Source organism: Puma concolor, chromosome C1, assembly GCF_028749965.1.
Source record: "Puma concolor isolate L17-30 chromosome C1, mPumCon1.1.hap2, whole genome shotgun sequence".
Taxonomy (NCBI): domain Eukaryota; kingdom Metazoa; phylum Chordata; class Mammalia; order Carnivora; family Felidae; genus Puma; species Puma concolor.
The window spans coordinates 56,319,468-56,345,142 of record NC_141674.1 but is presented as its reverse complement, the minus strand read 5'-3'; the positions used below and the strand labels follow the sequence as shown (position 1 = coordinate 56,345,142).

The following is a 25,675-nucleotide window of genomic DNA, read 5'->3' as shown; positions in this document are numbered from 1 at the left end:
TTTTGTCCAGGATGTCTTCAATCATTCTGTCTTGGAGAGACCCAGGCCAGAAGGAGAGAAGAACCTCAGTCCCCGTCTAGCCCTCTCTTTAGTGAAATAGCATTTGAGGGCAAAATAGAGATCGGGTTATAACCTTATTTCATTGGGAAAATGAGAAGGAATTGGAAGAGCAGGAGGGCAAGGAGGACAATGGGAGGAGCAGGCAGAGAAAAGGAGGAGTAGGAAAATAGTGAGGGAAGAAGGGGGAGGAGGAAGGAGAATATGCAGACATTAACTACCCAAATATTGGTACTGTCACTTTGTTGTGTTGCTGCAATCACTACTCATGACTGGGAGGTACTTGAAATTATACAGACTATATTCCTTTAACACAGATAATTCAGATGCATTAAAATCTGAAGAATTAGTAAAATCTAGGCTACAATTTGCCATACTGAAAACGTTTTCAAGTCTACTTGTCTACACCTCTCTAGAGTGGCAGATAAATATTTCAAGCTTTGTGAGCCATAAGGTCTCTGCCACAACCTTCACTCTATCATTGTAAAGCAAAAGCAGCCAAAGACAATAGATAAATGAACGGGTGTGGTTGTGTTCCAATAACACTTTATTTACCAAAACAGATGGCTACTGGTCTGGCCCTCTGGCTGTACTTTGCAACCCCTGGCCTATCCAATGCTTTTTTTCTTCTTTTTATACTATGAAAAAAGACACATTTACAATATGCAAACAACTCACATTATTCATAGAGAAAGAAAGAAAGAAAATTCGTGCGGTATTAAAATATGTAGGTTAGCTGAAACTCCAGCACCCTGAGAAAATCACTGTTAACATTTGGGCAAACGTCTCTGCAGATATACTGATTTGGACGTGTGTGTGTACGTACATGTATGCTTCTTTATATGCGAGTGGGAAATGCTACGCGTGCTCTTCTATAACCTGCTTTCTATGCTCAAAAATATATTCAGGGTATCCTCTCATGTGAATATATTTACATCTTTTCATGGGGCGTTTTAGAAGGCAGTACCATGTTTTCTCTGGACATTTGGGTTGCTCCTCCCTATAGCCTCTGCACCTCTACCTTCTAGCTGACCACTGATTGAAACCCTCTACTGATGGGAATTTTGTTAACTTTTGAGCCCATATATTTGGCCTCTAGACAACAGTATCCGAAGACTTCCACTCTCCAGAGCTAGAGGGCTTAACTCCATAACAGCCAGATAGTTGAGTTAGTAATCACCTAATGTAAGTTACTGCCTCATCGTTGGGCCACACCCACCCAGGCCTCCAAAGACTTCCACCCAATTGAGGATGGAACTGTGATCAACTGCCTACTGATCTGTACCCACAGTTTTGGTCATAGCTCCAGCCTGTGGCGATACACGTTTCAACAAGTTCCTTGGGAATTTCCAAGATTGTGGGTGCTTCTCCCTAACCTAACTTTTACCATGGGAAGATGGCAGCCTCTGACTGAGCAGAAAAACCAGTTTGTGAAACACTTACCCAGGTAACGTATTCAAAAGGAGGTACCTCTCCATAACTTCCAGGGCAGGTTCAGGCAGAATGTGGCCATGTGCAACAGGACAAATAAAATTCTTAGGGAGCAAATCTGATATTCTAGAAAAGTTGTTCTGAAGTCTGTGGAGACATCATCACTCACAGACTGATCAATTTGCCCCACTTTTTTTTCTTCATCTTTCTTCACCCGTCTCTTTCTGACTGATGTTTTAGTTAGGGTGCTGTTACTGAATATTGAATAGTGCTTCACATATGAATTGCAACTAATTTTAAAAATCAGTTTTTTCTGAGGTATAAAACCATTTCTCTTGCTTGTATCATGAGGGATTATATAGCAGAAAAAAACACCTCTTTTAAAAAAATTAACTTCCATAGAATTGGAATGTTAGAGACCACTCTCTTACAATCCCTTTATTTTAAAAACAAAAAGGGGTGCCTGGGTAACTCAGTCAGTTAAGCGTCCGATTTGTGCTCAGGTCATGATTTCACGGTCTGTGGGTTCGAGCCCAGCATCTAGGAGCCCAGCATCTAGCTCTGTGCTGACAGCTCAGAGCCTGGAGCCTGTTTCAGATTCTGTGTCTCCTTCTCTCTGCCCCTCCTCCACTTGTGCTCTGTCTCTCTCAAGAATAAATAAAATTAAAAAAAAATTTTTTTAAGACAAGCAAATGCCTGGTAAAGTGCCCCAAATTCACAGTTTGTTAATGGCAAAGTCAGGACTTACTCCCAAAGGCTTCATCTCATAATGTATAATATTTTGTTCTACTATACTGCCATTCTTAGGCAACTCATTTATTTATTTGTATTTATTTGTCTCAAGTGCCATTGAAGGGGTAGAAAATAAGTCGGGTGAGAACATAAAAAGAGGGAAGGAAAAAGAGTTTTTAAAAGTCTAAAAGAAAAAAATTAGAGGAAATTAAATAGGCTTACGGTATAAGGAAGGTTAAGTGCAATTAACAATTTTCCAGGTGCTATGTGGAAGACCAAGGGGTCAGGCCCTCCTGGGCTGCGCTGAGTATTCCTGTTATGATTGACTGTAAGTCCAAGTGAGATCTCAGAGATCATTTGCCTAGAGTGATACTGTGGAGTTTCTCCCAGTCCTCTGTTCAGCCCTGACACATCTGTTCCTGACCATTCATAGCTGTGTCCATCAGCGGGCATTGCCCTCAGGGAACTGCTTTGCCTATGGCTTTGCCTCTTCCCAGGAATGCAGGATATGGAGGAGATATACAACTCCTGTACTCGCTGGGATTCAGGCCCAGCTGCAACCACATTGAGAGGGAGCTTCTCCCTCTGCCCAATCCTGCCAACCTCACCTCCTTACAGGTGAGATGTAACTTTTTAACCACTTGCCAATAAAACTTCAAATAAGGTGTTTCTAGGTAACTCAATCTAAGACACTACTCAAATGAACACTTTCTGCATATCGCTCAGAAAGGGAATAAAGCCCAGATTTCCTGTCCCATCCTCTTATTAACCTAAACCATTCTCAGCTGTTTTCCCTCTTTTGCTGGCTAAAAAGCTCCTGTTAAGTACAACTTGACATAAGCTGTCCTCCCAGCAGGGGTAGCTTCCCAAGCTGTGGAATGCTGACTATGAGTGTGTTCTATACAATGATTATGCTTATACTGGATGGGCTGATTTTTTTACTTTAACAGTTGTTATCTTAGCTTGGGATTCCCCAGAAGCAAACCTTGCAATGAGGATTCAAGTGAAAATGAGCTATTAGCATCCAGACCAGCTTCACTGATGTGCCATCTATAGAGTCCTGTACATCTATGCAGAAACACAGGACCCCACACTTGGTCTAATACTCTGCTCTTACCAACTTGAAATTCTTTATAACTTATGAACATCTTTCTTTATCTTGCATGGGGGCCTGCAAATCACATAGTTGGTCCTGATTAGAATGTGTTCCCAGGAAATACTGGTAGGGGAATGGGACCTAGAAGGGGAAGAAGGGCGATAAAGAATGTGATAACGAGGGGCGCCTGGGTGGCGCAGTCGGTTAAGCGTCCGACTTCAGCCAGGTCACGATCTCACGGTCTGTGAGTTCGAGCCCCGCGTCGGGCTCTGGGCTGATGGCTCGGAGCCTGGAGCCTGTTTCCGATTCTGTGTCTCCCTCTCTCTCTGCCCCTCCCCTGTTCATGCTCTGTCTCTCTCTGTCCCAAAAATAAATAAACGTTGAAAAAAAAAAATTAAAAAAAAAAAAAGAATGTGATAACGAGCAAAATCCCATAGAAGAGGGGAGGGAATTTAGTCTAATCTCATAGGGAGCTCTGTAGACAGCAGAGATCCACCCTGGGGTTGATCTCAACTGGAGGCAAAGGAACCACAGTATTTATGCCTCTATTCTCCTATGTCACTGGTTAAAGGGTGTAGTGGGGACAGGGGAGCATTAATTCCCAGGTACTCCCAGCTGTCCCTGGCACAGGCAAAGCAAATCCTGCAGCTGTTGAGGGTGGTACTCTGACAATGAGATGCAGGTTGCTATGACCGCTCTCCTGGGGCAAGGCATCCAACCAGCAACTACCTCTATTTGCAGTATCCCTGCCGCAACCTCATCTAATTGTTTCACTGGGAATGATACTTGAGTAGGGGTCAGGAGGAAAGTAAGAGTTAAGGTGATGTCCTCATCTCGGTCCTTGGCTGCTAGCTTCCCTGGGCCTCACTTCTTCTCTTCAGTTGGTGAAACTCAGCACACACATCCCTCACCAGTGCCACCAGACTCCATTTCAAGCATGCACTCTGCCCACACTGGTTCCGAGCGACCTACTTTGGCCTCACCTTCTCTTTTGTCTCCATCCTGTCAAACAAGAAAGCAGATACCTGGGGATACACGGGAAGTCTGCTGACTGCTAAGATTTCTGCATACCCACCTTTTTTACTCTTTCTGGACTTTTCGAGGGTGAGCGCCTTGTCTGACTCATATTTGTGTCCCTCCATCACCTTTAGTGCAATGCTTGGCACACAACAGGTGCTCAATGAATGTTCCTTGAATGGCTGTTTGTATGAATAGTTTGCACTCTGTATAAACAGAAGTGGCTCTTCAAACTACCTGACCTGAATCCATTCAGAAAAGACCAACCAAATCCAATTAATTCATTATGCAGAGCTCTGCCAGGTATTGGGTATTTGGAAGCCCAAATTTCATGGGGGAGAGATGGAGAAGCTCGTGATGGGTGCATGCACTTCAAATTCAACAATCCGCAGTTATATCTCCATTTTCTGGGAAACAAAATCTCCCCATGGCCCCAGGGCCCTTTAAATTTTACTGTGACTGTTTTCTTAAGAAATTCCTGGAGCAGAGCCTAACTTTTGTGTAGGGGGTTGGCAGCGCTTACATTCGAGGCCCAGGGGACGGTTGGCATAGGGGTTAGCGAGCCGTTTGCACGCGAAGGAAACTTTTGAGGAGTCTTTTGAGGAGCAGCACAGCGGAGGGTCGTGTGAAGTGGGGGGGCCCGAGAGTCTTTGAACTCCAGGGCCTCCATGAATCTGGGAAGGGAAAACGGGGATGGCCAAGGCGGCCAGACGTTTGTGGAGGTCCACAGCTCCCGACCTCTCTACTTTGGCGGCCCGGACACGGCACGGATTCTGCGGCCGAAGCTGAGAACAGCCAGGGTGCCTGGGCCAGAGGGAGGGCCAGGGCCGGAGGAAGGAGTCAGGGGCCGCCGCCGCCCCGCCCGTCGGGCTGTCCGCCCCGCCCACCCCGAGCGAGGCGGAGCCGGCGCCCGGAGGAGCAGGAGGAGGAGGAGAGGTCGGAGCCGTCTCCAGGAGCCCTTAGAGACCGAGTCCCCGGCGGCGGCGGCGGGGGGAGCGCACCGGCAGGCGAGTAGGCACCGAACGGCGGGCGCAGGTGGCGAGTCTGGTCCCCGCGGGCACAGGGGCGCAGCGCGGGGCGTCGGCCGGCCAGTTCGGGGGCCGCCTCCGAGTTCCCAGTGCTGGGAAGCGAGATGGAGGGAGGGAACGGAGGAAGGAAGGAAGGAGGGAAGAGTGTCCTGGAGGGCGGGGACTGGTCGGGGCCCTGGGCCCCGGAGAAGGGGATGGGGGAGGGAGGGCGAGGGACGCCGAGACCCAGAGACTGACTGCGCGCCCGCCCTCGACGGGCGGCGGCCGGGAGCCGCGGAAAGCGGGGGCCCCACGGGGCTACGGCTGGGGACGAGGCCCCGGGATGGGGGCGGGAGCGGGAGGAAAGGTCTCGCCCTCGCCCGCGTCCTCGCCGCCCCGCGGCCGTGCGCCCCGCGCCCGGTTGTGGTTGGAGGCTCCGGTGTTCCCAGCCCTTCCTTGCGGCGGTGCCAGGCTCTGGAGGCGGGCAGGCATCTGGGGGCGACTGGGGCGCCACGCCCCTCTTCCCTACTTTCTTCCGGCTCTTTCTTGGGACTAGCGGGCGGACTAGCAGCCCCGGAACCCGCTCGCCGCTGGGTCTAGCGGGGAGATAGCGGGTCGTGGGGGAGAACCCACCTCACATGTTCCACGAGGGACCCCCACCAGTGAGTGGCTCTGAGACGCTATTTGCAGGTGGTATGGGGAGGTCGAGGCTCACGAGTCTTGGGTGATTTTTTTTTTTTTTTTAATGCATTGTCGGGACATTTATTGCGTGGATCGGGGTGACTTATTTTTCCCCTTAATTTTATTTGGGGGTATCAGTTAAAACTAATTTTAAAACGCTGTCACTAAAGTCGTCGGACTTGTCCCTCGCCTTATGTTTGTGCCTTGTGAACTTAAACCATTCATAACTTTCGCAGAACTCATGGTTCTTGTTAAATCACCGCCGTGGAGTGAAACTTTGGACAACTGGAAATCTAAGAGAAGAAACTGATGAGGCCTGTTATCTTGTAGTCACCCTTGACCGGGCGTGGTTGTATACAAACAAGGTTATAGAGAAGGAAATGGGCAAAAACTGGAGAGAAGGCAGATCCCCTGCGCCCACGTGTCGGGGCACGTTTAATGGCTGCTCCAAGTGGAAACAAACCGGGAATTTATTAAGACCTTGTGGAGTTGGACAAACTTCACATGATTAGCTTCCTTCCCATCAGTTATTTCCTCTCCTCCCCTGCTGTCTTTGCGGACACTGTTTATATTTCCTGGGGCTGTTGTAGCTTGGTCTGAATGGATTGTCTATAATGAATCTTTTGGATGTTGTCAGAGTCAGGGTCTGTGTCTGTGTGTTCTCTACTTTTAAAAGCGGAGTTCGGCTTTATTTTTAAAGTGCTGGTCACCACACTGCACCATTGCTGGTGTTTCTGGGCTCTGCGTGTAAATTATCCCAGGATGGCGGCCCTTACCTAGGAGAACCAGGAAGGCAGGCAACGCAAGAATGACGGGGTCGGATATTACTATTGCCAAAACAATCACATTCAAGTAAAGAGCTGTTTGGTTGTTTTTTTTTTTTTTTAGGCCAAATTGTATGTATTAACAAGCTCCCCCTTTTTTTCTTTTTTTTTTTTTTTTAATTTTTTTTTTCAACGTTTATTTATTTTTGGGATAGAGAGAGACAGAGCATGAACAGGGGAGGGTCAGAGAGAGAGGGAGACACAGAATCGGGAACAGGCTCCAGGCTCTGAGCCATCAGCCCAGAGCCCGACGCGGGGCTCGAACTCACGGACCGCGAGATCGTGACCTGGCTGAAGTCGGACGCTTAACCGACTGCGCCACCCAGGCGCCCCACCCCCCCTTTTTTTTCAATAAACATGATTTACACACACATAATTTTTAAAAGTAATCAAACATGTTACAGACTCTTCAGTGACAAAAGGACTTTGGGATCAAATGTTTAGTCCCTTTGCTTCCCTAACAGTTAACTAGCACCATAAAATGTTGGTTTAAGTCCAAAAAATGGTGAACAGTCTAACGATGGTGTTTTTGTAAAACCATGTAAGAAATGTTGTATTTACTGTGTTTAACCCAGGTAATTCACTAGTTATTGAACCCCGACAGCATTTAAGTTTGTGTAGAAATACATACAAATGTGAATCTGTTTCACAAGAGACTGAAAAGATTAATATAAAGAGAGCAAGCTCCGGTCTCACTTGGAAGATTAGCTCTCTAACAACAAGATTCGAGGTATTGGGCTTGTATTGTCACTTGTTGAAGGACATGGGTGGTTTGTCAAGTTGTGACAGCAAAGAGGCTCAGTCAAAACACTTGAGGAAATGGTTAGCTAATACCAGATTAATTTTGTTTGTTTTTTATGTTGAAAATCTCTCTGAGACCAAAACGAACTAAAAATTTCAAATTTAGAATTAAGTAATTTATTGCTGGATAAATTGTAGGATTTGTTTTGGGTGTTGTTTTGTTTTTTTAAGTTTTGTATGTCAGCTCAAGCTTAATTTAGGGAGGTAAGTTGTGGAAGTCAACATTTTTGGGGCCTGATTTGGAAGAGAAGCTGTTTCATAGTGATTTGAGGTCTGAGTTCTGGTGTCAGACAGATCTGGGTGGGAATATTAGTTCTTTAACCTTCTCAGTCTGATTTGTATAATGGGGATGATAGTGGTCTCTATCTCAATGATTTTCATGAAAATATATGAAACAGCCTTTGCAAACTTTTTGTACCCAACACAGTTAATGTTCAACATGATGAGATTTTACTTTTCTAGCTTTCTCTAGCAGTAGGCTATTGGACAGATTACAAGATGGTAGTTTGAGCCTTCTGGAAATGCTAGATAAAGCTATTTATTTTATTTTTAAACTTTATTTATTTTGAGAGAGAGAGCGCGCACGCGTGGGGGTGTGAATGTGAGTCGGGGAGGGGCAGAGAGAGGCAGGCTTGGTGCTGGCAGCGTGGAGCCCGACATGGGGCTAGATCTCATGAACCTAGCTGTGACCTGAGCTGAAATCAAGAGGTGGAAGGTTAATTTACTGAGCCACCCAGGGCCCCTGGAGCTATTTTAAATTACAAAGAAGATACCTGATTTTATAGATAGAGCTATCTATCTAAAGGTATAAAATATCTGTGTACATCTGTGTGTCATGTTTCTACCACAGTGGTATGAATAATTATGATTCATTAAAGTTTTAATTAATTAAAGCTTTAATATGCTTTTAGTGCTAAAATTATAGTCATATAATATTTTTAGAGCCAGGCAGTCAGAAACATTTCATTAATCATATTTTAAATTTAAAGAGTTTATATTTTAAAAAGTTTTGTTTATTAGTCCTGGATAGGAAATTAAACCAGGAACAGAAATATTTATCTTTAACCAAGTATGATTTTTAATTAAAGTATGAAAAAATGTGACCCAAGGGTTTCCAGTTATTTTTCATGTACTGATGCTCAATGCCAACAGATAAGCCATCAGAAGTGTTTAGTACTGATTAGGAGCATTTTGTAAACGTTTTATAAAAGTGTCGTGACTGATTGTAAACTTTTGTAAGAATGAGTGTTCGGCTGATTCAAGGACTCTACTCATCACATTATTGAATCATTTGTGAAATTTAAAAAATGCTTCTATCTTTAAATCAAATCCTTTTAAGCACCTGTTGTTTTGTCCTTAATGTATATCAGGTGCCTGAGGTTGGACTGATTGGAATCATAGCTCGTGTAACAGATGACTTATTTTACTAATTGTACCACAGGGAGGCCAAGATGGTGTTTTATAGTATTTTAAAGTAATTGTAAAGGGTACAGTGTTATTATGAATCATTTCTTGCCTATGACATTATACTCTGAAGCAGTAAAGGACTTGATTGAATAAATTATTGATTCTTTTCACTCCTACAACATCATAGCATAGAGATGGATTCCTGACTCTTGCTTCTAGGTGTGTAGAGTGTGGGCAAATTGCTTCATCTGTCTCTGCTTCCATGAGGTATTATGAGGGAGAAATGAGTTCATCTGTCTAAAGCATTTAGAACAGACTCTGTGTTCAACAAATACTAATGTTAAATTATTACTTCCTGAGATTTTCTCTTTTCTAAATGCTATGTAATTAGCACGTATTATTTTTGTAAAAAGGAAAACAACTGTGTGAAATGGTAATGTTTCCCCCAAACTTGAAAAAGCTCAGTAATTATAGGGGTGCCTGGGTGGCTCACTCGGTTGAGAGTCCGACTTCGGCTCAGGTCATGGTCTCACGGTTCATGAGTTCGACCCCCCACATGGGGCTCTGTGCTGACAGCTCAGAGCCTGGAGCCTGCTTCAGATTCTGTGTCTCCCTCTCTCTTTGCCCCTCCCCTGCTCGCTCTCTCTCTCTCTCTCTCTCTCTTTTTCTCTCTAAAAATAAAATTAAAAAAATTTTTTTTAAAAGCTCAGTAATTATAAAGTCCTGCCAAACAGTACTTACAAAGTAAGAGAATATGATTAGGTAATTGTCATTGCATTTTTTAAATGTGAAATGGATTGCTACATTAATTTGTTCAACAAATTAATTCTCCTGGCTCTCAATGCCATTTTCCTTTCTTATTAGAAACTTAAAAAGGGGCGCCTGGGTGGCTCAGTCGGTTGAGCGTCTGACTTCGGCTCAGGTCATGATCTGGCGGTCCGTGAGTTTGAGCCCCACGTCAGGCTCTGTGCTGAGAGCTCAGAGCCTGGAGCCTGCTTTGGATTCTGTGTCTCCCTCTCTCTGCCCCTCCCCCGCTCATGCTCTGTCTCTCTGTGTCAAAAATAAACAGTAAAAAAATTAAAAAAAAAAAAACACTAATCCATGCAGTCTATGTTATGTTAGGTTAAGTAGGGGAAGGGAAGTGTGCACAGATACAGTGCATTATTAACAATTACAGCTAGGTCAAAAAAAAAAAAAAAGGATTTATGCAGATGAAGGAAAGTCTAGAGGAAAATACAGACCAATGGATGGTGGGATTCTGGTACTTTCCTACTTTTCTTCCCCATTTCCCCAGTGAGTATATATGTAATAAAGTCTACTTGTGTAACAATTACTTGGTAAAAACTCTGGTTTATTAGCTACAAATAGCAGGCTTTTGTTGTTTGAGAAAAAAACACCAGCTTGCATAGCAGTTGAAGAACCTTAAATGTCCAAACCTTTGTAGTGAAAATTGGTTAGCAGTAAAAGGCTGTTTCAGAAGTTCATATAGGTTTATCTTCCTAAGAGGTGTTTGAAATTAAGGACTGCATACAAACCAAGTCTACCAACCTTGACTTCATGGAAATGGTCACTTCTCAAATCTAGGCTCTGCATTGACAGGTTGCATGCCTACAGCAACTTCAGCTGTCAGGTGCCTCCACCATAGTCACAAGGAAGACATAAGTGCATTTAGTTTGGCAGGAAAGTTTGACAGATAAAAAATATTTAGAGCACAATTGTGTGCTTCCATTTATTGAGCTGTTCTACAGGTGCATCCAGCGAGAGGGCTTGAGGGATGGTGGGAGAGGGGAGTGGGAGTTCCATTTAGAAGCTATAAATCAAATCGACAGAAAGATGGGAAGAGGGCTCCTTTTAGGGATGAGTTGACCCACCTGAAGAGAATTATCAGTGCCTTTACATCGGGATTAGCTGGCTTTCAGTCAGAAGGCAAAGCTTCTAAAAATTGCCTCAGAGACCCAGCAGGCCTGAAGTGATCTGTGAAGTCGACCTCTCCCGTGCATGGACTCCCAAAGAGGCCTTGAGCGTACAGATGAAGGAACTGGCCTGCTGAGTCCCATTCTAGAACCACCTCATACCAACAAGGCCCAGCCTCCCCACTGTTCTCTCTTAAGAAGAGTAGTGATCAGGTGGCTTGGACGCAGGGCAGAGGGGAGTGATTTGACTGAAGGTTCCTTCTAGCTGGATTTTTCCATTTATTGCCAGGTCTCTTCAAAATCATTTCTAGTGTCACTTAAATGTTTGGTTTATCACGTCAGGCTTTATTGGGTACCGTAAAAGTGTTTATTGTGAGTGTCTGGTTGTCCTCCTCTGACAAGGAGGGTTTCTGTCTTCTTTTAATGGGTCTGCATTTTGGAAGATTACCGTATGATAAAAATCAGGGTGTTGCAGACTGTTAAGACTTTTGATACTTTCAATTCTGCTGGAGAATTAGTAGCTAAAAAAAAATTTCTTGTAGGGCTGCTTAGTGAATCAGTTACTAAGCATCTTCTGTAGCTTTTCACATTCATTGATTATAAGCAGAGACTTACAGAATAGACCACCGTTCTCCTTGCAGTCAATGTCACATGATTGACATAGGCTTCCCCGTTGGTTGATCAAGGAGACTAGTCTACATTCTGGTTTACCTGGGGTGGCGGCATCATAAATGCTCACTGGAGGGGGCTGTGAATCAATCAGCTCTGCACTTGCATTCCCGTATAGAGAGTTCATCCTGAATGGCTGTGTGCAAACCACATGAGCCCATTGGGGGTGGAATCTTAACTTTACCAATATAGAATAATCACGCTTTTATTTAGCGGCAGATGCTATGGGCCAGGATGTCCCTGAGCACTGGACATTAAACCCTAACCCTCCTGGGACCCTTTGACTAAGACCCCCAGCTTGTGGGGACCTCAAATTTGTCTGCTTTTCACAGAAGAATTTCTTGCAGAAGAGCAACACAATTTAGCTCTCAACGTGGGCTAAATAAATCTAAGGATGGAAAGAGGACTCAAAATCCAAAAGCTGCTTGGACTTTATTGAGGCTTAGTAAGGACTTTGTTGATATAAAACCATCACACTGGGTTTATTCAACCTGAATCTCGGGCAAATTGGAAAAATGTTGAAACCAGCAGACTTGATGCCTGTCCTGTACCCAGACTACTGAAACCTTTTGAATTATTAGAGCATGGCCTGTGCATTACACCATGGGGCTTCGCCTGGGTGTATAAGGTCATGATTGGCTGTCAGGGGAGGTTTGGATGCCTGGCCAACTAGCAGCAGGATTGAATTGTGACTTCTTGACAGGGCTGCCTTGAACTCTTGTACACGTTGTTCACTGCACAAGAGTGTCTGGCCAAGGAACCAAGTGGGGCTCAAATCTGCTCAAAAAACCATGTGTCCTAGGCTAGAACTGTCTGCCAGGAGGAGGGGGCACTTCCTGATGCCATCAAATCTGCAAGGCTAGGTCCACTTGGAGGGGTTGCTTTTTTCTAACTCCTGCAAAGGCACAATGTGGCTGCAGTGGCTCTGCCTCTCAAGGGCCTCTTTGGCCACAATAAACTGTAAATGCCATGAGCTGGTAGAGTCTGACATGTAGTAGGTGTTTAATAAATGCCAGTGGAATGAAGGAATAGAACCACGTTCTCTGTAGCGTGTGTCAGTGCAGTGCCTGAGCCAGTGTTCTTTTTTAATCAAGTAAAATTGATCGTATCTGCTAGGAAGTGCATGTTCCCTGTGATGGGCTTCTTAGTCTTCCATTCATCATTTCTAAGGGGCAGATCAAGATCAGTATTTGGGGTGTTGTCGACATTCTTTACTGTTAGTAACACCGACCACATGCTTAGTATTGCTGGGGTCTCTGCACCCCTTTCATGGTCTACCTGATGAAGGGAATACAGTGGTGACTCCTGGGAATGTGCAAAGGGATCCGTGTTATTTATTGACCAGCTTGGGCCCTCTCCTGGGGGGCAGGATGCAAAGGACAGTGGCTGCGGGAGCCTTTGGAACTTACCTGGGAGCAACTGCTTCTCCTGTAAAATGGTTTTTCTAGTTTATGGTAAGACAAGGGAGAGCCTTATTGCTAAAGCTACCAAAACCTAAGGGAGTTTGTCTGTGCCCCCTCTGTGCCAGCTGGCACTTCTTGCATACTTTCTCTTTTACGTTGATCCTTTAGAAAGCAAAGCCTACTCAGAATTAACTTCCTCTTCCTGGCTGCTCTCCCCAGAGGCAGTCCCACTGCAGGTAGGACAGGCCATGTTGAATGGATCAAACTGCTAAGACAGTGGTTCTGAGGATAAGGGTGCTGGTTTGGACTTGGGACTTTAGCCTTCCGAACCTTTATGAAGGGACTACCTAGCTTGTGGGGAAAAAAAAAAAAGTCCACAGGTACAAAACCGTAAATGCCTTTCACATTTGATCTTGGTTAAGTGCAGCCTTCTTCAGGCAAACTCAGATTCCCAAAACAGAAATAGCAGGTTCCCTACCGAATTTCTTAAATTTTTTTTTAATGTTCATTTATTTTTGAGAAAGAGAGCGTGAACAGGGGAGGGGCAGAGAGAGGGAGACCTAGAATCTGAAGCAGGCTCCAGGCTCTGAGCTGTCGGTGCAGAGCCGGAAGCCTGGCTCGAACCCATGAATCATGAGATCATGACCTGAGCTGATGGCAGATGCTTAACGGACTGAGCTACCCAGATGCCCCCCCAACCCCTGCACTGAATTTCTTTAGGTAGTAGACTCACCTATTGCATTTACAGTTATGATTTGATTTTACAAAATTCCAGGAGGCTCAACTTTTCAGGAATATCTCTCTGTTGAATTAAGCAGAATATCCCTATACATGCTTGCCCCACCCCCCTTTTTTAAACATAAATCTCTGATGAGCAGCATGCTTCAGCCATTACCGTCCAAATTGAGAAAGCAAATAAATGCCTCCGGCACGTTGCCTGGGAGGTAATCTTAGTGTTTCTGTCTTTACCTCCCATTTGCCTGCAGTTCTCTGACTTTCTTCTGGCTGTAATAAATAGCAGGGGCCTCAGGGATACCCCACACCCAGCAGGTGATGCAAAACAGGGCGGAGATCACCCTCTCCAGGCTCGCAGTGCTCACCTGAACTCTGGACCAAGGTTTCTTTCATTTACTGTTGTCCCCGTGAGAACTCCCTGCCTCGGTCAAAATTTCCCAGACACCTTCTGTGCTGAACTCCTCCTTAGCTTTGTGCCTTCCAGGCTGGTCTTGTCCTCTTCCTCACACTCCTGTGAAAAATGGCTTATATAGCCTCTTCATTTTTTTAAAAATAGGTCATGCATTTATATGGTCCCGCAAACCTTCACAACCATATATAAACACTGAGAAACCTTGCTGCACCCCTTCCCCATCCAAGTCTTTCCCACACTCTACAGGTTGTAACTTGCAAATATAGCAAATAAGAATATGTGTATATATGTGTGTGTGTGTGTGTGTGTGTATATGTGTGTATATATATATATATATATATATATATATATATATATATTTGAATTAGGGGTGCCTGGCTGTCTCAGTCAGACCACGCAGCTCTCAATCTAGGGTTGGAGGTTCGAGCCCCACGGTGTGTGTAGAGATTACTTAAAAATAAAATCATTAAAAAAATATATAAATAAATAAATTACCAGTATGTCCTGGAGATCTCTCTCTTAGCACATTATTTTGCCACTGTGTGGACATACCATAGTTTATTCATCCAATCCCCTGTTGCTGGACTTTTGGATTATTTCCAGCCTTTTGCTATTACAAGCAGTGCTGCAACAAATAAAGGTGTACTGGGTCATCTTGCCTGTGTGCAGGTGCACCTAAAGGACGGGTTCCCAGAGGCCGGTCTGCTGAATCAAAGGGCCCTGCCATCCCCCTCTGGAAGGGTTGGCTCACTTTGCTTTCTCACCAGCAATTCTCTGGATGGTCTTTTACCCCACAGCCCCACCAGCAAGAAGTCTGTTGGCTCTGGGGCGCATGGGTGGCTCGGTTGGTCGGGTGCCTGAATTCGGCTCAGGTTATGATCTCACGGTTCATGGGTTCAAGCCCTGCGTCGGGCTCCGTGCTGACAGCTCAGAGCCTGGAGCCTACTTTGGATTCTGCATCTGCCCCTCCCATGCTCATGCTGTCTGTCTGTCAATAATAAATGTTAAAAAACAACAACAAAAAAGAAGCGTATCAGCTCTATTTTTGCTAATCTGGTTGGTGAGAAATGGTAATTTGGAGTTGTTTAAATTCTTCGGGTTATGAGCGAGGTGGAGGTTTGGGGCCATTTGTACATTTTCCCCTGTGCACTGTCCATCCTGCTGTGGACATTTCTTGACCTTTCCTCCGGAAGCAAGCCTCTGTCAAAATCTCTTAAATACAGACTTAAGAATGTGATGGCTCTTTTGGGCCTAAGGGTAGAGGGGGCTGCCAAATTGTCAGTGCAAAATTGAGAGAAGTGGAAAGTAGGGTTTTATGCCAGTTGCTAATGTCTGATTTATAAATAGTTTTCGGCTAATGGTATTATTAAACTGGGGCTTCTCCAAAACCATTATAAGGATGATCTTCTAGTCTAGAATTTGTCTCAAACAAAAACAAGAGAAGAGATTGAGAATACGTAAATTCCAATGGTATTTCCTGCAAGATCTTTTAAGAAATGTAGAATTTTCTATTTATATGTTTCACCTGAAAGGCCCCACATGTCACATTTTTTTTGTTTCCCCGCTGAATTGGGCTCCTGTTCTTCCTTTGACTTCAGCATCAGAGAGCTGTCTACTCTATGTCCGAAGTGAAAGACAAGAGGGAAGGACAGCGTAAGAAGACCAGCTGGAGTTCAGGATTTGACGAGAGGCAGGGGGTTGGAATTGCACAGATTCTCCCCTCTTCTGGAGGTGCTCTTTCAGTCAGCTCTGGGGATGAGGATATGTTAACAGAAAAGTAATTGTCATCTTTTAAAAAATGAAATCCATCAAAAGAGAAAAATCGTGGTTTAGCAAAAAGATGACTGTGGGATTTTTGGTTTGCTTGTAGAAATTCATATGAGGCAGTCCTGTGTATCTCTATCAAAAAAAAAAAGAGAAAAGCCAAACAAACCCCACATCAGCAATAAACTCTCTTCCCCAGAGTTCACACATTTAGTAGAGGCCCATGGAAGCTCCAGAAAGGAGGACCTGCTCCTCCAGGGCCCAGGGCCCCCTTGTTACTGCCTGAGTATGTCAATTTCTCTGGATGCTTTTTATTTTTCCTTCCAGTGCTGCTTTCTGTTGCTGGCCTCCCCAACTATAGTGTTAGCTCCATAGGATAGGCTCTTGGTTTGCTGTTCTGTCCCCAGGACCTAGAAGGTTAGCTAGCACCTTGAGGTGTTCCATCAACAGTAGGTGATAAATGATGCTGTGGGCACATACCTTCTGGACCTGGCTGGGTCTCTGCAGTCAACCATGATAGAGGTCCCATGTCAGACATGGGCCTGCCATGGGCAGGGGCAGTGGCATGTGAGCCATTCCTGGCCTGGTCTTTCAGCAGGATTCTTTAGCCCTTATGTGATCTCTGACAGTGTGCATGATGGTTGAGAGCTCAAGCTTGCAGTCTGAATCACCTGGGCAAGTCACCTGACCTCTCAGAGCCTCTGTTTGCAAAATAGAGATAATAACACCATATTTCATCAAATTCGAGATGCCATCAATTATGAGACATGCTATTCTGTGTGCCAATAAGAAAAAAATTGCTGCTGATTCAACTCTAACCCACATCAACCATTATCAACCTTAAGACTATTACTTTTCTGTGGCTGCTATAATAGATAACTACAAATGTAACAGCTTAAAACAACACACATGTATTGTCTCATAGTTCTGTAGGTCAAAAGTTGGCAAGGGTTTTTCGCTTGTTGCTTTGGGTTTTACAAGTCCTGAGTCTTATTGGGAGGTTCTGGGAAGAATCCATTTGCAGGGTCATTGAGGTTGTTGGTAGAATCCAGTTCCTTGCAGTTGTCAGACTCCTTGCTGGCTGCCAGCTGGGGGGCACCCTCAGCTCTTAGAGACCTCTCTCTGGTGCTTGCACTTGTACCCTGCATCTCAGAGCCAGCAGTAGCATGACAAATCCTTCTCATGCCCAGAATCTCTCTGAGGCCTCCTTCTGCTCCATGTTTGCCTCCATTCAGAGAAAGTTCTCTGCTTTCAAGGGTTCATTTGATTTAATTGGGCCCACCTGGATAATCCAGAGTATTTCCCACCCCCCACCCCCCCCATATTAAGGTCTGTAACCTACCTTAATTATAGTTGTGAAGTCCCTTTTGCCATGTAGTATAATATATCACAGGTTCCAAGGATTAGGACATAGCCATCTTTGGGGGACCATTCTGCCTACTCAAAGAGCCATCCCAATATCAGGGATGTAAACAGAATATGCTTCCTAGAATTGATGAAATGCTATCTTTAGCCCAGGAATAAAGGAGCTACTGATAGATATAAACATTCAGTGTGTTAATAGTAAGTGCTCAAGTATTAAGGATTGTTGTTGTAATTAGTATTAGGATCATAGTGCTCACATTAAAGCTATCTTTAATTTCAGTTGAAGTTATTCACACAGTTAAATGCATTTGGAGCTGATTGGGAGAAGATAGTGTTCCAGCAGGTAATTTGATGCCGATGATGTTCATTTGCTAGGAGCTTTACATGCACTTACTCTCACCTTGCGGTAGCCCTATGTGGTAAGTAATACTGGCTCCGTTTACAGGCAAGGAAGCAAGTTCTGAGAGGTTGAATACCACTTAAGAGCTCAGTAGCAAGCGGTGGTGGCATCTTGCTCTGAAGCCCGGTCTGTCTGATCTGAAGTCTGCGCTCTTCATGGCGCATGCTCCCTGTCCCACAGTCCCTGGTGGGACCATGTGAAAAGTACAACAGGGAGAGGTGGCCACCAGGTTTGTGGGCTGGAGGGGGTGGTTTCCTGGAAAGGGAAGGAACACAGAGGAAGAGACAGTGCCCTGTGACATGTCTGTCTTGTACTCAGATGTTTCTTTGCTAAGAATGATTTAGCTCATTGAGGACAAACGTTCTGTCCTTTCATCCTTTTTTCAGTTTTTAGTAAGTACAAAAATGATCTTTTTTCATTCAACAGATATTTATCAATTACCTTCTCTGGAGATACAGCTATGAATAATACTGTGATTTATAATAAGAAATACATATATGGTTCATTGGTCCTGGCACTAAATTCCTACAGTTCTTGGACTTTTTTTTTTTTTTTAATTTTTTTTTCAACGTTTTTATTTATTTTTGGGACAGAGAGAGACAGAGCATGAACGGGGGAGGGGCAGAGAGAGAGGGGGACACAGAATCAGAAACAGGCTCCAGGCTCTGAGCCATCAGCCCAGAGCCTGACGCGGGGCTCGAACTCACGGACCGCGAGATCGTGACCTGGCTGAAGTCGGGCGCTTAACCGACTGCGCCACCCAGGCGCCCCTCTTGGACTTTTTTAAGTGATGAGAGTGATAAACATTCTTTTGTTGTGTTAATGAGGTGACTTTTGGGCCCACCCATAGGCTGGGGGCTGGTTACCAGAGGAATGAACCCCTAATTACAAAGTGGGAACTTACCCTCCCAGAGGAGGAGAAGGGCTGGAGTTTGAATCAGTCACCAGCGGACAGTGATTTGATCAATTGTGTCTATGCAATGAAACCTCCATAAAAACCCAAAAGGAGGAGGTGAGGATAGCTTCTGGTTGGTGAACACCTAGAGATGCAGGGAGAGGACCACGCCTGGGAAGCTCAGTGCCCTCTCCCCACGCTTTGCCCAATGCGTCTCTTCCATCTGGCTGTTCCTGAGTTATGGCCTTTTATAATAAACCAGGGATGTAGTAAGTAGGAGTTGAGTTCCGCGAGCTATTCTCACACATTAACCAAACACAGGGAGGGGGTCATGGAAACCCTGGATCTGTAGCCGGTGGTTCAGAAGCACAGGCGACAACCTGGGCTTGAGACTGGCGTCAGAAGTGGCAGGCCGGGGTGGGGTGGGGTGGGGTGGGGTGGGGTGGGGTGGGGCGGGGCGGTCTTGAGGGACCGAACCCTTAACGTGTGGAATCTGGTGCTATCTCAGGTAGACAGCGTGAGAATTGAGTTGAGTTATGGAACACTCAGCTGGTGTTGAGAATTGCTTTCTGATGTGGATCCCCCTTCTTCCCCTGTGAACTGGAATTGGTGACCAGAACCCTTTTATATACTGTGTGTGATTTTCAAAGGGAGATAAGTTTAGCGTTGGGGAATTTCTGCTTTTTAAACTATTTTAAGTGTAACCAGGACAAAGGGGGAAAAAAGGAGAAGAGTGGTTTAGCAGAACGGGAGTAAAAGTAGTTGCTACCTGAATTCAATAAACTACTCTAAGATTGCCATCTCTAGAATTTTCCCAAGGTGTAACTGCAGATTGTCTATCTTAGGTGCTTGAAATTCAGGTAAACATTGTTGAAAACCAATATTATCATCTGCTCAAAACCTGCTTTTCTTCCTGCCCTTTCTTTCCTTCTTTACTTCTTTTATAAAGTTTATTTATTTTGGGAGAGAGAGGGAAAGCAAGCAGGGGAAGGGCAGAGAGAGGGAGAGAGAGAATCCCAAGCAGGCTCCGTGCTGTCAGCACAGAGCCCAACATAGGGCTCTATCCCATGAACCATGAGATCATGACCTGAGCTGAAATCAAGAGTCGGAAACTTAATCAGCTGAGCCACCCAGATGCCCCTCTTCTTGCCTTTTCTAATTCGACTCAAGACTTATTCATCCACCCAGGATGCCAGGCTCTGAACCAAGTCATCTGGAACCCCTCTCTCCTCCTCACCTACCTCCAGTTTAGATGCTCTTGGCCCCTACCAATGCCTGCTGCATCTGCTTCCTGACCAGCCCACATGCCTGCCCTTTACCCCCACTGCCTCTCACCTGGATGGTTGCTATGGCTTCGAACTCACCTCGACCCTTCACACTGCTACCAGTGGAGTAAGTAAAACTTCAATCTGAATATGTCACTTCCTACCTAGCAGCTCCCCAAAGGTATCACAGTCCAGCAGTTAAGTGTTCATACTGTCTAGGTTCAAGGCCTGGCTATGTTTCTTACAAGCTTTGGAATCTCAGAAGAATTCTTTTTTTTTTTTTTTTAATTTTTTTCAACGTTTATTTATTTGTGGGACAGAGAGAGACCGAGCATGAACGGGGGAGGGGCAGAGAGAGAGGGAGACACAGAATCGGAAACAGGCTCCAGGCTCTGAGCCATCAGCCCAGAGCCCGACGCGGGGCTCGAACTCACGGACCGCGAGATCGTGACCTGGCTGAAGTCGGACGCTCAACCGACTGCGCCACCCAGGCGCCCCTCAGAAGAATTCTTTATTCACTTTGTATCTCCATCTCCTATCCCCAAAATGGGAGTGGTAGTAGCACCTACCAAACAGATAGGTTTGTGGAATTGAAATGAATTACTCTGTGTGGAGCAGAAAGCCCTCAGTGAACACTGTTCTCCCCCAGTCCTCGATAGCTGGAGTTCACCTTTCCTGTTGCCCCCGGCCCCACCCAGTGCCATGCAGGACTTGGTCTTCGGACAGAGCTCTTTGTTGACGAGCCATAGCTAGCGAGGTACACACGTGCACAGTATGTATTTAGGCATTTGCATAGCAATTTGCCAGTCATTTTAGGTCTCTTGAATCTGGTGAAAAAAAAATTGGACCTGCATTTTATATTTCATTTTTCTAAGAGTTCATTTTTAGTGCATTTTATCAAAGTATTGGTCCATGATGAATTGGAAGTAAAACCAAAAATCTGATCTCTCACCACAGATAGTTTGAGAAGCACTACTGTATTCCCACATGCCCTCTTAGTTGATTCACTCACACTGACCAGGTTACTCTTACTCACTGTGTAGCCTTAAATCTCTCTGAATTTCTTCCCATCCTTTCCTCTGCCTATGGTTTATTACATATTTATTAAGCACCTGATTAAGTGCTAGTCTCTGGGGGACATAAGGATGAATAAGATATGCCTCTACTTTTGAAAAAGTTTCCCTCAAACTACCCAGTGAATTCCTGCCTGTCTTTTGAAATCTAGCATAATTTCATTCCTTCACCCACTGAGAAAACATTTATTACATACCAACAGAGGCATTACATACCATTACGAGGCACTTGCTATCTGCTATTCCTGCCCTTAAGGATCACAAGCCAATGGGGGAGACAGACACAAGATGAATAAACAAATAACAGTGATGGGATAGGAATGTTCCACAGCATCATGAGTAGAGAAGTGTGGAAGGGCAGAGGAAGGTGTGCCTGGCTTCCTTGGCCTGGCTAAGGGGGGATGAGGAAGTCAGAATGGTATCACAGTTAGAGTAAGTATGGCATCATCAAAGAGGAAGATCAGGTCTTGAGGTCAAGCTCAGGGCTAAAACCCAGCTCTGCCACTCACTAGTCCTATGACTTTGACCACATCTCTGTCTCTTCAGCTTGCTATGACAATACCATGGACAAGGTGACTTATAAATGGCAAATGTATTCCTCACAGTTCTGAAGGCTGGGAGGGCCAAGATTAAGACACTGGCAGGTTCAGTGTCTGATGAGCACCTGCTTTCTGGTTCATAGACAGCTATCTTCTCACTGAGTCCTCAGGACAGAAGATGGGGAGCTCTCCAGGGTCTCTTTTAGAAGAGTGTTGAATCCCATTCATGAAGCCTCCACCCTTGTGACCTAATCACCTCCCAAAGGCTCCACCTCCAAGTAAGGTGGCATTGGGTTTAGGATTTCAGTGTGAATTTTGAGGGGACACATACATTCTGACCATAACATGCTCTGAACTTCAGACTCATCTGTAAAATCGGGGCAACAGTACCTGTCTACCTCACAAGGGTGTTTTGAGGCTCACCTGAAATTATTATAGACATAGTGTACCTAGAACACGTACAATTCCATAAATGTTAGATGCTGTCACCTTTTTGCTTTCTGCCGTCCTCTCTGAGCATTTAAATTTTCTCTTGTGTGGGTTTCCAGAAGCATACTGTTAAACTCATTATGACATTGAATTATGCAGCTTTACCTGCCAATGACAGGCACTGTCCAGTGTACAGAAGATTCAATGTTTAGGGAATTTCTATTAAAATCTAACTTTTTTTTTTTTAAATTTTTTTTTTTCAACGTTTATTTATTTTTGGGACAGAGAGAGACAGAGCATGAATGGGGGAGGGGCAGAGAGAGAGGGAGACACAGAATCGGAAACAGGCTCCAGGCTCTGAGCCATCAGCGCAGAGCCCGACGCGGGGCTCAAACTCACGGACCGCGAGATCGTGACCTGGCTGAAGTCGGACGCTTAACCGACTGCGCCACCCAGGCGCCCCTAAAATCTAACTTTGAGAGTGTCTTTTCAAAAAGCTTTGCAAGGAGTCTGGTTGTTATGGACTGAATGTTTAGGTTCCCTCCAAAATCCGGATGTTGAAATCCTAACTCCCAAGATAATGGTATTAGGAGGTGGGGCCTTTGGGAAGTGATGAGGTCATGGGGGCAGCTCCTATCCCCATAGGATTAGCTGTCTTGCTTCTGCAACCATGTGAGGACACAATGAGAAGATGGCCATTTTTGAACCTCACCGAATCTGCTAGCAACCTTAATTTTGGACTCCTAGTCTCCATAACTCTGAGAAATAAATGTTTGTTGTTTAAGCCACTCAGTCTATGGTATTTGTGCTCCACAGCACTCGTCCAACATTAATTTCCACTTTATAGATAGGGAAACTGAGGCTCTTTTTATAACATTGCTATTACTTGCCCAGGATCACGGAGCTAGCTAAGGGCAGAAGTGAGATTAGAACCCCACAACTCTTGTTTTCCTATTTTGTGCAGCCTCGTCAAATCTACCTCAAGAGCAGGAGTCTGTCTGGGTGCTCTCCAGGCTCAGAACCGCTTATCGCTGCCTGTCCTGGGATGGTTGAGTGGGCAGGAACCAGGCTTGGAGACGCCTCAGGACACACCCTCTCTCCCCACCTGACTGGCTCACTGCTGCCCCACTGGTATTTATGGGTCACACCCTTCACGGTGAGGGCTCACCTGGAAACCTGGGGTGGAGGTTGGAGGACAGAGGCGGCCTGAGCTGGAAGCAGGAGGCTGCAGAGGACTGGAAGGAGAAGGGGGACCTTGCATAGGAGTGAGTGATCTGTAAGGAAGGCAATGGAGCTAAGGAGGAGCCCGGTGAAGTCGGGCAGTTGGAGACTTAGGAAAGCTCTCGTAAAGATATCCGAAGGGCAGTGAAGCTGGTATTTTGATTTCTTTCCATCACCGTAAACATCTTGATGTACTTTTCTTCCCGTCCCCCCCCACCCCACCTCTTTGGAAGGGGTATCCTTTACACTCTACTCCAGAATATATTCTGTGCTCTAATCTCTTAGATGGGGTTGTAATCTTTATTATGGAGGCAGGGCAAATGAAGTCACACCGAGGACTCTGACCTTGAATATTTGCTTGAGAAAAGTTTTAAATGTAGGATTTTAGCTTATCTTTAAGTAGCTTATTATTATTATTATTATTATTATTATTATTATTATTATTTTGTTTTGAACAAAAGAAAAAGTTCTCGAAGGGAATAGGATCCAGTGGCTTAGGCAGCCTTGGTAGAGAATAGACCAGGGTAGCGGCTTGAGAACTGGTCTGCACATTAGAATCAGCTGGGGGGTGATTTTGACAATCACGAAGCCCTGGCTACATCCACACAGCCCCTCTGGTCTGGGGCCCCGAAAGTGGTGGAAAAGTCCCAGGTGGGTTCAGCACACGGTCAAGGGTGGGGGGCGCCAGGAGGGTGGCCTTCTTGACGCCTGAGTTCACTCTCCATCTGCAGTGCCGATCATTGACATGAGGGGAAGTCGTGATGTGGCCACCTGTGAGTCTTATGGATCTGGCTCATCCTCATGTCATTTTGGGGTTCGGGAGCAGCCTTTGAGCACACGTCCTCTCTGCACATCCTCTTCCTTGAAACACACTCAGCTCTATCCTGGAGCTGTCTAAGCCATCCCTTAAAAAACGAAAAGCTCGGGGCGCCTGGGTGGCGCAGTCGGTTAAGCGTCCGACTTCAGCCAGGTCACGATCTCGCGGTCCGTGAGTTCGAGCCCCGCGTCAGGCTCTGGGCTGATGGCTCAGAGCCTGGAGCCTGTTTCCGATTCTGTGTCTCCCTCTCTCTCTGCCCCTCCCCCGTTCATGCTCTGTCTCTCTCTGTCCCAAAAATAAATAAATGTTGAAAAAAAAAATTAAAAAAAAAAAAAAAAACAAAAACGAAAAGCTCTTCCTACATATGACTAAATGATTAGTGTATTCTGTTAGGTAAAAATAAAAAGGAGTGTCCTGGAAGGGTGAATGTTACCACCCTCATTTTAACAGCACAGTAACTCTGGGAACAAGAACAAGGTGCTCTGGTGCTAAAGGGGTCTTGATCAAAGCTCTGTCTCTCTGGCAGGCCACACCACCTCATGACCGTTTTTTGGGGAAGGCTGAAATCTGGGATTCTGTGACAGAGGTGTTACTCATGTCCAGGTTCAATATGGAGCCTAAGAGCAAATTGTTGTTTTTGAGGGGCATATGTAGGCTCTTGAATTTTGACTAGAAATGGCTTTGGTGGTCAACATAAGTTTTATGTCCAGCAGCATATTTTTACTTTGTCAAGGAAAGGAAAAATGGTGAGGGAAGGTGACCTATAAAATTTACATTCATAGAAATGATTTCTGGGTTTGTTTTGCCAGATACAAATACTGTTTTGTTTTGTTTTGTTTTGTTTTGTTTTGTTTTGTTTTGTTTTGTTTCAGAGGGTTGGGATTGAATGTCCATTCCACATAGATTTCCCCCATTCACCCCTGAGAGCTAGAAGCCTTCTGTATGGTAACACTTTCCAGAAGTATCTGAAAGTGGAAGTCCCTCAAGAACTCTTTTGATCATAGACTGAACAAAAATGAAAAATGAAATCTCAAAAGTGCAATGTGGTTTTAAAACTAACTTTTTATTAAAAAAAAAAAAAAACTGTTGTAACTTTGATGATGAGAAGGAGTAGAAGATAACTTTTCTGTGCCTGCTATTAACCAGGCTTTACAAGCCTTGTAAAATCTAAGTAGTTCATTTTATGGAGGAGAAAACTGTAACTCAGAAAGGTTCAGTAACTTGTCCAAGGCTGCACAGCCAGAATTCAAACCCATGCTTGCTTGACTATACTATGCTATCCTCTAATACTAAAAAAACACGCATAACTCAACAAGCGTTAATTTTCTTACACCTTTAAGAAACTTTTATTGTCCTGATAACCATAGAAATCATAAAAACACATGAAAGCATTGTAAAGCTTGGGGCTTAATGGAGTCAGCATCTACGTGAAGGACAGAAAGTCCAGAGAAGAGAAAGTGGAACTGCTTCCTGGCAGGTACCATGTTTATAAAAAGCCCAGTAATCATTCATGCAAATTTGTTTCTAAACTGGCTCATAACAGCTGCAAAGACTGGAATTATCAGTTCCCAGCTCAATTGTCTTTTTATTGTTTGTGACTTGTTCTTGTTAAAGATGGGGTTTCATAGGTAGGAACAGTTTTGCTGATTATTAACTTGCCTTTGGCTGATTGTTGTACTGAATGTAGTATTTTGGTAATTTCACCAGAAAACAATGCTGAGG

At 44.8% G+C, this 25,675-nt stretch overlaps 1 protein-coding gene across 3 annotated transcripts in view; it reads left to right on the top strand.

Annotated features, from left to right (window-relative positions):
* Positions 1–4,868: 4,868 nt before the first annotated feature.
* Positions 4,869–25,675, top strand: part of GNG12 (G protein subunit gamma 12) — a 129,572-nt gene continuing 108,765 nt past the window's right edge. Inside the window, exon 1 of one of the 3 annotated variants that reach the window (XM_086717251.1) lies at positions 4,869–5,344. The gene's annotated coding sequence lies outside the window, so the exon portion shown is untranslated. Of the gene's footprint in view, positions 5,369–25,675 lie in introns of all 3 variants that reach the window. The other 2 variants (XM_086717250.1, XM_086717248.1) reach the window with 2 other exon arrangements.